A 13,670-nucleotide genomic window follows, 5' to 3' on the forward strand; every position below is an offset into this window, starting at 1 on the left:
GTCTTGGCGGCCAAATATGAAGGAGGGGCCGAAGGGGTCCAGAAAGGGTTAATCCAATGGAGGAGATGGAGGAGGTCCCCCAGAAGGCCAGGGAGCACTCTCAAAGGGATTGAGGGAGAAGTATAAAGATGTACCCTTTGGGGGGGGGGGTTAAAGGTGTATCTCCAGGAGGAGTACCTGGATCAGGCTGTATACTATCTTATTTTCTCTGTCTTTTGTTTATATTTGGTTGGCCTTGGAGGGAAGCAGTCCTTGAGGGTCGAGATCATAGGGAGGGGCCATGAGGGGGATATTTGACCCTTTTCCACATGTGCCTGACAAACAAGGGCCTCTACCCTATCCCATGTGTCCCAGTGGCAGCCATGGCGCCAGCTTAAGAAGGCAATCCCAGGTCTGTTGAGCCTGATTATCAGTCAAATTAAGCCCTCTACTCTTTAGGAGTGCCCTGAGAGATTCTAAGGCAGGATTAGATTTAGAGGTAGACTGTCCCTTATTATAAAGTTGAGAGAGAAATGTCCATAAAGTTAGGGCAATAGCAACCCATGTACACATGAGTACAATACAACCACAAGGATCCAAAAGATAGGTAACCATGTTGTACAAAAGCTGCAGATGCAGCTTGTCTGTGAACTGAAAGTGAAAGGAAAGAGAAAGAGAATGAAAGAGCTGTCAACAAGTAAGTACAGTTTATAGAAGCTGTGGTGGTTTGATTCAGGTGTCCCCCATAAACTTAGGTGTTCTGAATGCTAGGTTCCCAGGTGATGGAGATTTGGGAATTAATGCCTCCTGGAGGGAGTGTATTGTTGGGGGCGGGCTTATGGGCTTTAAAGCCAGTTTCCCCTTGCCAGTGCTTGGCACACCCTCCTGTTGCTGTGGTCTATCTTATGTTGGCCAGGGGGTGATGTCCACCCTCTGCTCATGCCATCGTTTTCCCCTGCCATCATGGAGCTTCTCCTCGAGCCTGTAAGCCAAAATAAATCTCTTTTTCCCACAACCTGCTCTTGGTTGGGTGATTTCTACCAGCAATGCGAACCTGACTGCAACAGTAAAGTGGTACCCAGGAGTGGGATTGCTGCTAGACACCTGACTGTGTAGCTTTGGCCTTTTGGAGCTGATTTTCATGAGGAATGTGGGAGGATTTGAAACCTTGACCTAAGAGATGCCTTGCAGTGCTGTAAGTACAGCTTGGTGGACTATTCTGGTCTGAGCTGCAAGACCTGAATGTGGTAAACACTATGGACTGTGAGGTTTGGCTTATGAGGGTGAGAAAAAGCTTTGCTTGAACTGGGCTAGCAGTTTGTGTGAGAAGCTTGCTCTTATGCCCATGTCCTGAGAAGTTGTGCAGGGTTGCTTTGCGTAGAAATGAACTGGTGTGTACAGAGGGATATGGCACAGAAAGAAAAATATTTGGGTGAACTGTTGCCTGTTCAGCTGCAACTGAGAGATTACAACCTTTGAGACTGGGCTAGCTGACCTGTGCTGGGGCAACAAGAAGAATGTAGACTCTTTTGAAGGGGCCTGAGTGCTCAAGGAGTCCTGTTCTTCAAAGTCTGCTTTAATCCCCCCCTGGATTAACAAATTGGCACCTACCTGATATCGTGGAGTATAAGAAATGCTGGAAAGAGGGTCATTGAGTTTGCAACGTGGTCTTGTGTTTTGGAAATGGCCATGGGCAGTGTGAAGCGGGTTTGCTGGATGCCTGCATAGAGACCCCATGGGGCCATGAGGATGAACTGTAGCTTGCAGTGGAGACCCAGCAGAGATGCCGGGACCATCAGATGGCTGCCAAGGAGCTGCCAGCCCCGATGAAGTTTCCCAGGACTGTGAGTAGCCTAGCTGGAGGGGCAGAATTGGAATGCCAGAGACTTGTTGCTGGTTAGAGTTATTGGACTTGAAAATTTGTCACTGGCTAGAGTTGATGGACTTGAAGCTACAGACTTTGATGTTTGCCTTGGTTGTTTTAAATCTTGTATTGGTTGAATGTTTCTTTGCTATGCCCAGTGCCATCTTTTGCAGTGTGAATATTTATTTTGTGCCATTATGGGTTTTTTGAGGTTATTTTTTGGTATTATGGCTCAGTTCAAAGATCTTGGACTATGAGGATATATGAACATCATTGGGATTGATAAAAACTATGGGGACTTTTAAAGTCAGACTGAATTCATTATATTTTACATCATGTATGGATATCAGTTTATGGGGGCCAGGGGCGGAATGTGGTGGTTTGATTCAGGTGTCCCCCATAAACTTAGGTGTTCTGAATGCTAGGTTCCCAGGTGATGGAGATTTGGGAATTAATGCCTCCTGGAGGGAGTGTATTGTTGGGGGTGGGCTTATGGGCTTTAAAGCCAGTTTCCCCTTGCCAGTGTTTGGCACACCCTCCTGTTGCTGTGGTCTATCTTATGTTGGCCAGGGGGTGATGTCCACCCTCTGCTCATGCCATCGTTTTCCCCTGCCATCATGGAGCTTTCCCTCAAGCCTGTAAGCCAAAATAAATCTCTTTTTCCCACAAACTGCTCTTGGTTGGGTGATTTCTACCAGCAATGCGAACCTGACTGCAACAGAAGCAAAGGTTAGCACATTAAATATGAAGATTGCCTTATAACTAATGAGGGTATGCTCACCCACACATGTACACTGATTACCTCTTCAACAACTGCCTCTCATGGGGCAATAGTCTGCCGGGTTCCCAGACTCCCACATTGGGTGCCAGATGCCAGGCTCCTTCGACGGGCATGAAGTACCAGGCCTGCTGGTTCCTCCCTAGGGGTTAAGGAGGAAGATGAGCATACAGTGACTCAGAAACCTCTCCTAGCCACTGGAGAAAAAACACACTGAGTTGGGAGTCTTTTTGAAGCATGAACACACTGGAACTCACTGGAACTCACTTTATTGCTATGAGCCATTGCCTATATCATGTTGGGGACATAGATGGGGATTTTAGGATGGGGGGAGAGGTAAGGGCCAGTAGTAAACTGTAACTATTGAAATGGTAGTTACAATTGCCACGTGGAGGTGGCAGGCAAGAAGCCATTAGGTGTCTTGCTGAGTCCTAGCTGGCCAGAGACAGGTCACCAAAGTTTAGCTAGGCTCAGGAAGCTCCACTAGGCCTCACGCCTGGGCCTTTCAGGACCCAGCAAAAAGTAAAAGAAGATCTAGGTGTGTTAGAGTTGCTTCATGGTCCATTTTATTAGCATGGTTATTTGAGAGGGAATTGTATTGTTTGCCTTTTTGGTGACTTCTGCAATGGATAATTGCTACTTTCCAGGGGAAAAAGTTGTTGTTTAGAAGTTCCTGGACCAAATAAATGTTGATAATTGGGGTTCCCTTTTGAGTGGGGAGATTTCTCTCCCTCCAATTTAGAACACTTGAATCGCTGATATTATAGGCATATTTTGAATTAATGTAAATGTTAACAGAGAGGACTCTAGCCAGCATTAAAGCCCAAATAAAGGCTGCTAGTTAACCCTGTTGGGAGGAAATACCTAGGGTCAAGGGCTTAGCTTCAGTAAGGGTGTATGTCTTTGGAAACTTGGGGTGACCCTGAATGATGAGATAACCTGAAATGTAAACTCCAGTTTGGAGCTTTGGGTCCAGGGAGATGATAGTTGGTGAGGTGTGTAAAGGGGCTGAGAGAAAGATTAAATATCTCAGAACATGAGTATGGAGAAGCTTAGGATGCAGTGGTGGTAGAGGTAGGGAGTAGGGTAGCAGGATTGAGGGTTGAGCAAGGCTGGGAGGGCAGATTAGTTGCAAGGAGACATGCATGCAAAATCTGGACTCAAGAGGGTGGTAGGGCCAAGAAGGCTGTGTGGCTGAAGAGGACTTTAAGAGAATGGGAAGAGCAGATGGTTAATGGGCTATGTAACAAGATCTTGTCAGTGTTTTAAATGATTAAAGCAGTAGCTACCATAACCTGTAGAAAGGGGGGCATTCCTTGTTGACTCAGTCCATTTTTTTGGATAGAAAAGCTACAGGGGCAGAGAAGTGCTAGTGTTTAGCTCTGATTAGTGTGAAGGAATAGGAAACATGGCTTAGAAAGGTCAGATAACCTTGAAAAGAAGCCCTAGCTAAAGTCTGTTTTAAGGTCTTTATAGGGGAGATCAGTGTGGAAGGGTCAAGGAGGGGCTCCATAGGGGGCCTTTAGTGGCATCACAGAGGGGCTAAGCAACAAGGCAGAAATTGTGTATCCATATGCAGGAAAGTCAAAAAGGCCAAGTAAAAACAGGAGTATTCCTCCCTAGGCAGAGGACAGTGTAAGAGAGTTTTTATGTGGTCTGCATGAATGGAGTTTGATGTGAAACAGAGAGATCCAGGTACATTATGGCAGTTTGACACATCTGGGCTTTATTTCTTTATTTCTTTAAAAAAAATTATTCATTTTATTTTATTTATTTGAGAGTGACAGAGAGAGAAAGAGGCAGAGAGAGAGAGAGAGAGAGAGAGAGAAAGAGGGAGAGAATGGGTGCACCAGGGTTTTCAGTCACTGCAAACAAGCTCCAGGCATGTGCACCCACTTGTGCATCTGGCTAACGTGGGTCCTGAGGAATCCAGCCTCGAACCAGGGTCCTTAGGCTTCACAAGCAAGTGCTTAACCACTAAGCCATCTCTCCAGCCCTGGGCTTTATTTCTTGAAACCCTGTAACTTTTTTTTTTTTTCTGTAACTATTGAAATGGTAGTTACAATTGCCACATGGAGGTGGCAGGCAAGAAGCCATTTGGTGTCTTGCTGAGTTTCTTAACCCAGGAGGCTAAGCAACTGAAGGGATCAGCAGTATGTGTAAGGCATATTTCTTAGGAGAGCCTACATAGAAGGAGGTCATGTATATATTGTAAGAAGTGGTTGGGGTGGAGGATTAAGGAGGAGAGATATTTTTGGAGAGCTTGACCAAAGTAGCAATGGCTTTCCCTAAAGCTTTGAACTCCCCAAGTCATTTGTTGGGCTAAAAAGGTGTCTGGGTACTCCCTGGTAAAGGCAAAAATGGGTTGTGAATCTGGGTGTAGTGGAATGATAAAGAAAACATAAGGCATAAGACAATGAAATGGGTTGCATTAGGTTTAGGTAGGATGGAAGAAAGAAGAGTGTAAGGGTTGAAGATGACCAGGTATTTGCATATATTACCTCACTGATTTTTCTGAGATTCTGAACTAAGTGAAGGATTCCTTTGGGATTTTTTAACCCTAAGTATGAGTATTGTGGGGAAGTTGATGGCAGCCAGAAGTTGGGCTTTTAGGAAGTGGGTAATTACAGGCTTAAGTCCCAAGCAGGTGGATGAGAATAAGGTGTATTGGCCTTAGGTTACATAGGAATAAGAGTTTTTGGTTTGTTGTTTTTTTTTTTTTTTTTAAGACAACATAGTGCTGCAATGACCTTTGTGTTGCTATCAGAAAACATCAAACCAAGAGCAGCTTGTGGGAGGAAAGGGTTTATTTAGGATTACAGACTCAAGGGGAATCTCTATGAGGGCAGAGGAAAATGTTGGTGTGAGCAGAGGGTAGATATCACCTCCTGATAAACATTAGGTGGACAACATAGCAGGAAAAAGTGCCAAACATTGGCAAGGGGAAGGTGGCTATAACATACATAAGCCCATCCCTAACAATACATCACCTTCAGGAGGCATGTTGTAGTCAGAATCACATTGCTGTCAGGAAACACTGAACCAAGAGCAGTTTGAGGGGGGACATTATTTTGGCTTACAGACTTGAGGGAAAGCTTCATGATGACAGAGGGAAATGATGCCATGAGCAGAGGGTGGACATCACCTCCTCGCCAACATCGGGTGGACAACAGCAACAGGAGACTGTGCCACACACTGGCAAGAGGAAGCTAGCTACAACACCCATAAACCTGCCCCCAACAATATTCTGCCTCCAGAAGGGTTTAAATCCCAAATTGCCATTAGCAGGGAACATGACATTCAAAACACCTAAGTTTATGTGAACACTTGAATCCAATGACCAAATTCTGCCCCTGGCCCCCATAAACTGATAACCATACATGATGTAAAATGCAATGCATTAATCCAACCTTAAAAGTCCACATAGTTTTTAATCAATCCCAATGATATTCAAAAATCCCCATAGTCCAAGATCTTTTAACTGAGCCATAATACAAAAAAAAAAAACAAAAAAAAAAAACCCTCATAATGGCACAGAACAAACATTCACACTGCAAAAGATGGCACTAGGCATTTGAAAGAAATATTTAACCCATATAAAATTTAAACAGGGTGAACATCAAACTCTGTAGCTCCAAGTCCAAAATCTCTAGTCAGTGACAAACCTCCAAGTCTAATAATTCTAACCAGCAACAAGTCTCTGGATGTTGCGCCCCTCCCGCCAGCAGGAAGAACAACAACAACAGGATTCTTCTCAAGTACACTTTATTGGGAGCTCCAGACTGAAAGAGAGAAGGACCCTGACCCTACAGAGCCCCAAGCTTATATACTAGTGGTCAGATGATTGTGCAGTGTCGTCTGATTGGCTTAAGTCTCATCAGCTGACTATGCATCACCCAATCGGGATAGGTGAGCAGCCATGTTAGGATAACATCATGTGCTCATGCACAGACAATTAGGATACAAAAGCAGTAAACAAGCTGACACAGCAAAGCCTGATAAAGCCAGCATGGCTTCCCACAGTAGCTGACACAGCAAAGCCTGATAAAGCCAGCATGGCTTCCCACAGTTCCCCCTTTAAAAATTGTTTTGAACCTCAGGATACCCGATCCAGGACCAGCCCTCATGATGGCCAGTCCGATCAAGGGTAGAGCCCAAGACCAAAAGCCTGCTTCAGCACCTTCCCGAGTGTAATGGAAAAATCCCTTCAGGGTGCAAAGGCTGCTCATGCAGGAATGTAAGCCTTCCAAGGTGCAATGACAACAAGGTCACTTGGTGTGTAAAGGCCTTACAGTAAGCAGGGTGGAACTAACCATTTTGTAGGCTTGCCAGCCACACTTGTGGAGATGCTCCTTGATCCAAAGCTATAAGTGCCTGAACAATCTTTATGTTATCCTGGTGACGTTGTCGTCTGATTCGACAGATAAGCCAGAGACAGAACACCATACCACACAAAAGGGCTGCTCCAAACATAGCCACCCCCACCCATTCCTTAAAGAAAGAAAATGCAGAAGATAACCAAGAAGTAAAATCTCCCAAAGAGATTGGCTCCAAATGAGTTCCATTCAGCTGTACAATCTGGAACAGTAACTTCCGAGATAGCTGTTCTCCTTCACGCGTCCAGTTTCCTGCCAAAAATTTAGCTAGCTTGTGACTCTGATTAAAAGAAGCAGTAAAATTAAATTGCAAAGGAGTAATACACAAATGTTGATACTGAGACACACATCCAAGTTGTATTATTTTATATAATTTCTCTACTTGATTCTGTACCAAATCTACTCTTTGATTGACTAGATGAATACCAGCAAGAAGGTGTGTATTAATTGCTTTTTGTGTTTCTAATGCTGTAGAAGTCTTTTCTACTATATTATTAACAACTTCCACAGTTTGGGCCTGAGATGTCATGGCAATAGCAGCAGTAGTTGCTGCTGCAGTTGAAATGACGATGGCGGAAATGATTGCTGTAGTAATACCAAAATCTCTTTTATGACGAATAAGTCCTACTAAAGGAAAGGTATTTGGATCCGCCTCTACTGGAATGGGGACAAAAGTAGGTAATATTACTATTAAAGCTAGATTAACTCTAGCATTCCAGCACTCTGCAAGCCAACATGTGATATTTCTACAATCTATCAAAGAGATGTTAGTGTTAACATTTGCTGTCAGAAAAAAGAATGGAGCTTGTACACAAATTGAGGCTGGATTAAAGCTACTATTAATCCATTGGTGATTTTTATTTATGTCTTTAATATAAATTTTATCATTTATATTAACTCTAACTGTTGAAACATTCCATAATGTATGTTTAGTTCCCAATAATCCTGCTAAAGTTGACACATCTGCCATTGCACCGGCCTCATTGGACAGAAGCCATTTATACCAGGGCCAACCAGCACTATTACTAAGAGTATCATCTCTTTTACTTTTAAATTGGTAACGCCTTAATGGAGGGGTCATTTGAAATCCCTGTAAGATCTGTTTCTGGATTTTATCTGAACTCTGACATGGAGTAAAAATCGGAGGAAATGCATAATTAGGTTCACACCAGGGAGCACCTTTTACATTACTAGCATATATCTTAAGATTGGGCTGTCTAGAAGGGACAGTCACTTCACTCTGTATCAATAATGTGGTAATATTAACATTTGTAACATTACCTCCCTCTCCTGACCCATTTTGTTTTTCCTTAGTAATCTGAGTTAAAGTTGTAAGTATTATACTCATATCAACTTTAGACTTTTCTAATGGGTCCTGCCAAGCACTAAGATTTTGTTTTTGTAATACAATACATGGGGGAGCTAGGTTCTTATTACCCTGGAAAAAACACAAAGTGCCATTCAGATGAAAAGAAGTTTGATTATAAATTGTTGGTGTTTGCATAGGATCCCTGATGCAAGGCATTTCCCCTTGGCAAGATGTGGAAAATAGAGTAGGTAAGACACTAGAATATGAATGAACTGGCATAGGGACAGGCCATGTTCTGGCCACAGCCCAAAACTGTATCTTAATTCCCTTTATCATCATCGGCAGGAACAGGCTCAGGATCATCAGTAGTAATACGGAGGTTGTCATTCCTTGTTGTCTCATGACGCACGATTCGAGTCAACCGCTCTGGCACCCAGATAGGATCAGCTTGGCCCTGTGGAAAAACACAAACAGCTCCCCTGGATCTGGCTATAACTGGATCCGGGCCTTTCCAGACATTTTCAAGTACATCCTTCCATTTTGCATCTTCGTAACAAGGAGGGGATTGGGTCACATGACGATCAGCTGCCGTCAGACCCGCAGCATCAATTGTCAGAAAATTCAAAGTAAAAAGTACTAGAGATAATTTATTTTTGGGGGTGTGGCCTTGGCCTATTCCCCTTTTTTGTTTTTGTAAGTATTCCTTAAGAGAACGATGGGCTCGTTCAACAATGCCCTGCCCTTGTGGATTATAAGGAAGGCCAGTAGTATGAACTACTCTCATAGCATCACAAAAGTGGCGAAAACTTTTAGCAGTATAAGCAGGGCCATTATCCGTCTTCAATGCCCGGGGCTTACCCCAAGCTGCCCAGGCCTCCAGACAGTGAGTGATAACATGGTGAGTACGTTCACCAGCAAGGGGAGAAGCATGAACAATACCTGAACAAGTATCAATAGATACATGTACATATTGCAATTTACCAAAAGATGAGATATGAGTAACATCCATTTGCCAAATTTCTCCTGAACGTAGTCCTCGGGGATTAATACCAACATGAGGAGAATGTAAGAAAGGGACGCAAGCAGGACAGTTAACTACAATGTCACGTGCCATGGCCCGAGAGATATGAAATTTTTTGCGTAATACTGCAGAAGATACATGATACAAATTATGAAAATCACGAGCCTTAGACAATGTATCGGAAGAGAATAAAAAAAAGGCTCTGGTGGCTTTGTCAGCAAGATCATTGTCAACAGCCATGGGACCAGAAAGCATAGAATGAGCTCTAATATGTTGAATAAAAAATGGGTTAGTTCGAGACCAAATTAAACGTTGCAGCTGTGATAAATGTACAGCAACAGGACTAGTATCCTTAATAAGACCTGCTACTTCTAAATTTTTAACAGCATTAACTACATATTGAGAATCAGAAATTAGATTAAAGGATTCACTGAAAAGTGTAAATACATGACACACAATTTGACATTCTACTAGTTGAGTAGTATTCGGTTCAAATTGTACAGTAACTGGTTGTTGTCCCTGAATAACATAAGCTCCAAGACCCATCTTAGAGCCATCTTGTTGTTTACACTTTTTACTCATAGAAGCATAAGCTGGAGGAGAAGCAAAGACACCATCTTGTCTGGGTCTAGAACACTCCCGACCACATTCAGTCTCTACTTCCTCAAAATCCTGTTCTTCCTCTGGAGTTAATTCTTCTCCCTCAGATTTACTAGAACTTTTTATATATAAATTTGCAAGTTCCATTAAATCTGGATATAACTTAGGACCTGAATTTGGCCCTTCCTTTTGTGATTCATTTTTATTCTGCGCACTTTTATTCTGTTCTATTTGAAACCTAGGTTCTCTTTTTATTTTAACCTTTTTTTGTTTTCCCCTTTTACTTTCTTCAGACTCTGACATACTATCTTGATGATGTGCTAATATGCGTTGACCTTCCCTGATCACTTCTTCACAATGTTTGTCCTCCAAACAGGATCGCACCAAACGCCATAAGGGCTGTGTACCTGCGCGCAACTTTCGCGTTTCTGACTCACGGTCAATGTCTCTGCCTAATTTATCCCAGCAGGTCAAATTTAAACCTCCAGTCAGCTCAAACCAAGGCGCTATCATAGCCACTTCTTCCAAAAACCCTTTAAGAGTTTTATCTGAAATCTTAAGTCTACGTTGTGTTAGTACTTCCTGAAGTGGCTCCAAAAAGGTGGAGTGGTGTTGTCCCATTTTGTAACCTTATGTATGTTACTTAGAGATCAGTTACAGGCCAAAACTTATCATATAGCACCAGGGGAACTTACCGGTACCGCCGCTCCGTATGTTGAGTTCTGAATCCTCCCTCGGAAGTATCCTCAGGGGTCCTCTCAATTGGCCGTTTGTTGACAAGTTCCCGGGTTTCGGCACCACTTGTTGCGCCCCTCCCGCCAGCAGGAAGAACAACAACAACAGGATTCTTCTCAAGCACACTTTATTGGGAGCTCCAGACTGAAAGAGAGAAGGACCCTGACCCTACAGAGCCCCAAGCTTATATACTAGTGGTCAGATGATTGTGCAGTGTCGTCTGATTGGCTTAAGTCTCATCAGCTGACTATGCATCACCCAATCGGGATAGGTGAGCAGCCATGTTAGGATAACATCATGTGCTCATGCACAGACAATTAGGATACAAAAGCAGTAAACAAGCTGACACAGCAAAGCCTGATAAAGCCAGCATGGCTTCCCACAGTAGCTGACACAGCAAAGCCTGATAAAGCCAGCATGGCTTCCCACATCTGGAGTTCTAGTTCAGCCCCTCTAGCTAGGCTACTCACAGTATTGGAAAACTTCATCCAGAGCCAGCAGTTCTGCTTAGCAGCTGTCTTGTGGTCCCAGCATCTCCACTGTGTCCACACTGAAACCCACAGTCTATCCTCATGGCTCCACTGGGTCTCCATGAAGGCATCCAACACACCAGCTTCACACTGTCCATGGTCATTTCCAAAACACAAGACCATGTTGCAAATTCAATGAGTGTCTCTTTTCTGCATTTTTAAATTTTTATTTTTGTTTGTTTATTTGGGAGGAGAAGAGAGGGAGGAAGGAAGAGAGGGAGAGAAAGAGAGAGAGAGAGAGACAGAATGAATGCATCAGGGCTTCCAGCCACTGAAAATGAACTCCAGATGCACTTGCCACCTTTTGCATCTGACTAACGTGGGTCCTGGGGAATTGAACTGGGGTCCTTTAGCTTTGAAAGCAAGTGTCTTAACTACTAAGCCATCTCCCCAGCCCTCTTTCCTGCATTTTTTATACTCCACAATACCAAGTGGACTGCCAATTTGTTAGTCCAGGGGAGAATAAAGCAGACTTTAAATAACAGGACACTCCTTCAGCATTCAGACCCTTCAAAAGACTCTGCATTCTTTCTGTTGTCACAACACAGGTCAGTAGTCCCAATCACAATGGTTGCAATCTCTCATACAATTGCAGCTGAATAGGCAGCTGTTTGGGCCCAGAGATTTTTTTTTTTTAATGCCCTATCACTCTGCTCACACCAGTACATTTCTATACAATGCAACACTGTACAAGTTCTTGGAACATGGGCATAACAGCAAGGCTCTCACACAAACTTCTTCTAGCCCAGTCCCTACAAAGCTCTTTCTCATTCTCAAAAGGCAAACCTCACAGTCCATAGTTCCTACTGCATTCAGGTCTTTCAAGTCTGACCAAAATAGTCCATAAAGCTGTACTTATAGCAATGAAAGCAATTCTTAGGCCAAGATTTCAAATTTGTCCACATTTTTCCAGCAAAGCAGTTCCAAAAGGCCAAAGGCACAGAATCAGGATTTTAGCAGCAACTATCCCACTCCTCTGGAAGCAACTTTACCGTTGCAGTCAGGTTCGCATTACTGGTGGAAAACAATGGATCAAGAGCAGCTTGTGGAGGGCATTTATTTTGGCTTACAGACTACAGAGAAAGATCTATGAAAGCAGGGGGAAATGACAGCATGAGCAGAGGCTGGATATCACCTCCTTGCCAACATCGGGTAGACAACAGCAACAGGAGATTGTGTCAAACACTGGCAAGAAGAAGCTGGCTATAACACCCATAAGCCCTCCCCCAACAATACACTGCCTCCAGAAGGGTTTAATTCTCAAATTGCCATCAGTTGGGAACATGGCTTTCAGAACACCTAAGTTTATGGGTGAGATCTGAATCAAACCACCACAAGACTCCAATTTCAAATTCCAACCATTTAGAAGGCATAAATCTGTGGTATACACCTGAATCAAATCATCACATTCCATCCCTGGTCTACAGTTTTTATAAATCCCAATGATGTTAATACATTCTCATAGTCCAAGGTCTTTTAACTGAGCCATAATACACCCCCCCAAAAAAAGAACGTAATGATATAAAATAAACTTTGAAGAACAAGATACTCCTTCAACATTCAGGCCCTTTCAAAAGAGTCTGCATTCTTCCTGTTGTCCCAATGCAAATCATCTGGCCCAATCTCAACAGTAGTAATCTCTCAATTACAGCTGAATGGGCAGAAGATTCAGCCCAAACATTTCATTTCTTCCTATACAATGAAACCCTGCATGAATTCTCAGGACATGGACATAACAGTAAGTCTTTCACCCTAACTGTGTCTATCCCAGTGTAGACAAAGTACTTTCTACCCCTCATAAACCAAACACCACATTCTACAGTTCCTATTGCATTCAGGTTTTTCAACTCTGACCAGAATGATCCATCAAGCAGAGGGTGAACATCACCTTATTTCCAACATCAGATGAACAACAGTAGGAGGAGGGAGAATATGGCAAATACTGACAAGTGGAAGCTGCCTATAACATGCATAAGCTCACCCCAACAATGCACTGCCTCCAGGCAGCTCCAATTCCCAAATTGCCACCAGCTGGGGACCTGGAATTCAGAACACATAAGTTTATGGGTGACACCTGAATCAAGCCATCACAGAGAGGATCATGGTATTGATCAATTAAGGGGTGTTCAATGTCCCCAACTGAGGGGTTCATGGTAATGGCAGGGGAAAGGAGGTGGGATGGGTTTCAGAGGAAGCCTCATCCAGGTTCAGCTGAAGGTAAAATAAGGTAATTATATTGGGAGAGGGAATGAGGACTGAGACTTTGAGTTTTGACATATTTATGCCAAGGAAAGGTATAGGGCATCCAGGCATGACCAAGAAAAAATGAGTGTTGCAGTCAGGTTTGCAGTGCTGGTAGAAATCACCCAACCAAGAGAGCTTATGGGGACAAAAGAGGTTTATTTTGTCTTATAGTCTCAAGGAGGAAGCTCCATGGTGGCAGGGAAAATGATGGCATGAACAGAGAGTGGATATCAC

The sequence above is a fragment of the Jaculus jaculus genome, chromosome 15, assembly GCF_020740685.1.
Source record: "Jaculus jaculus isolate mJacJac1 chromosome 15, mJacJac1.mat.Y.cur, whole genome shotgun sequence".
Taxonomy (NCBI): Eukaryota; Metazoa; Chordata; class Mammalia; order Rodentia; family Dipodidae; genus Jaculus; species Jaculus jaculus.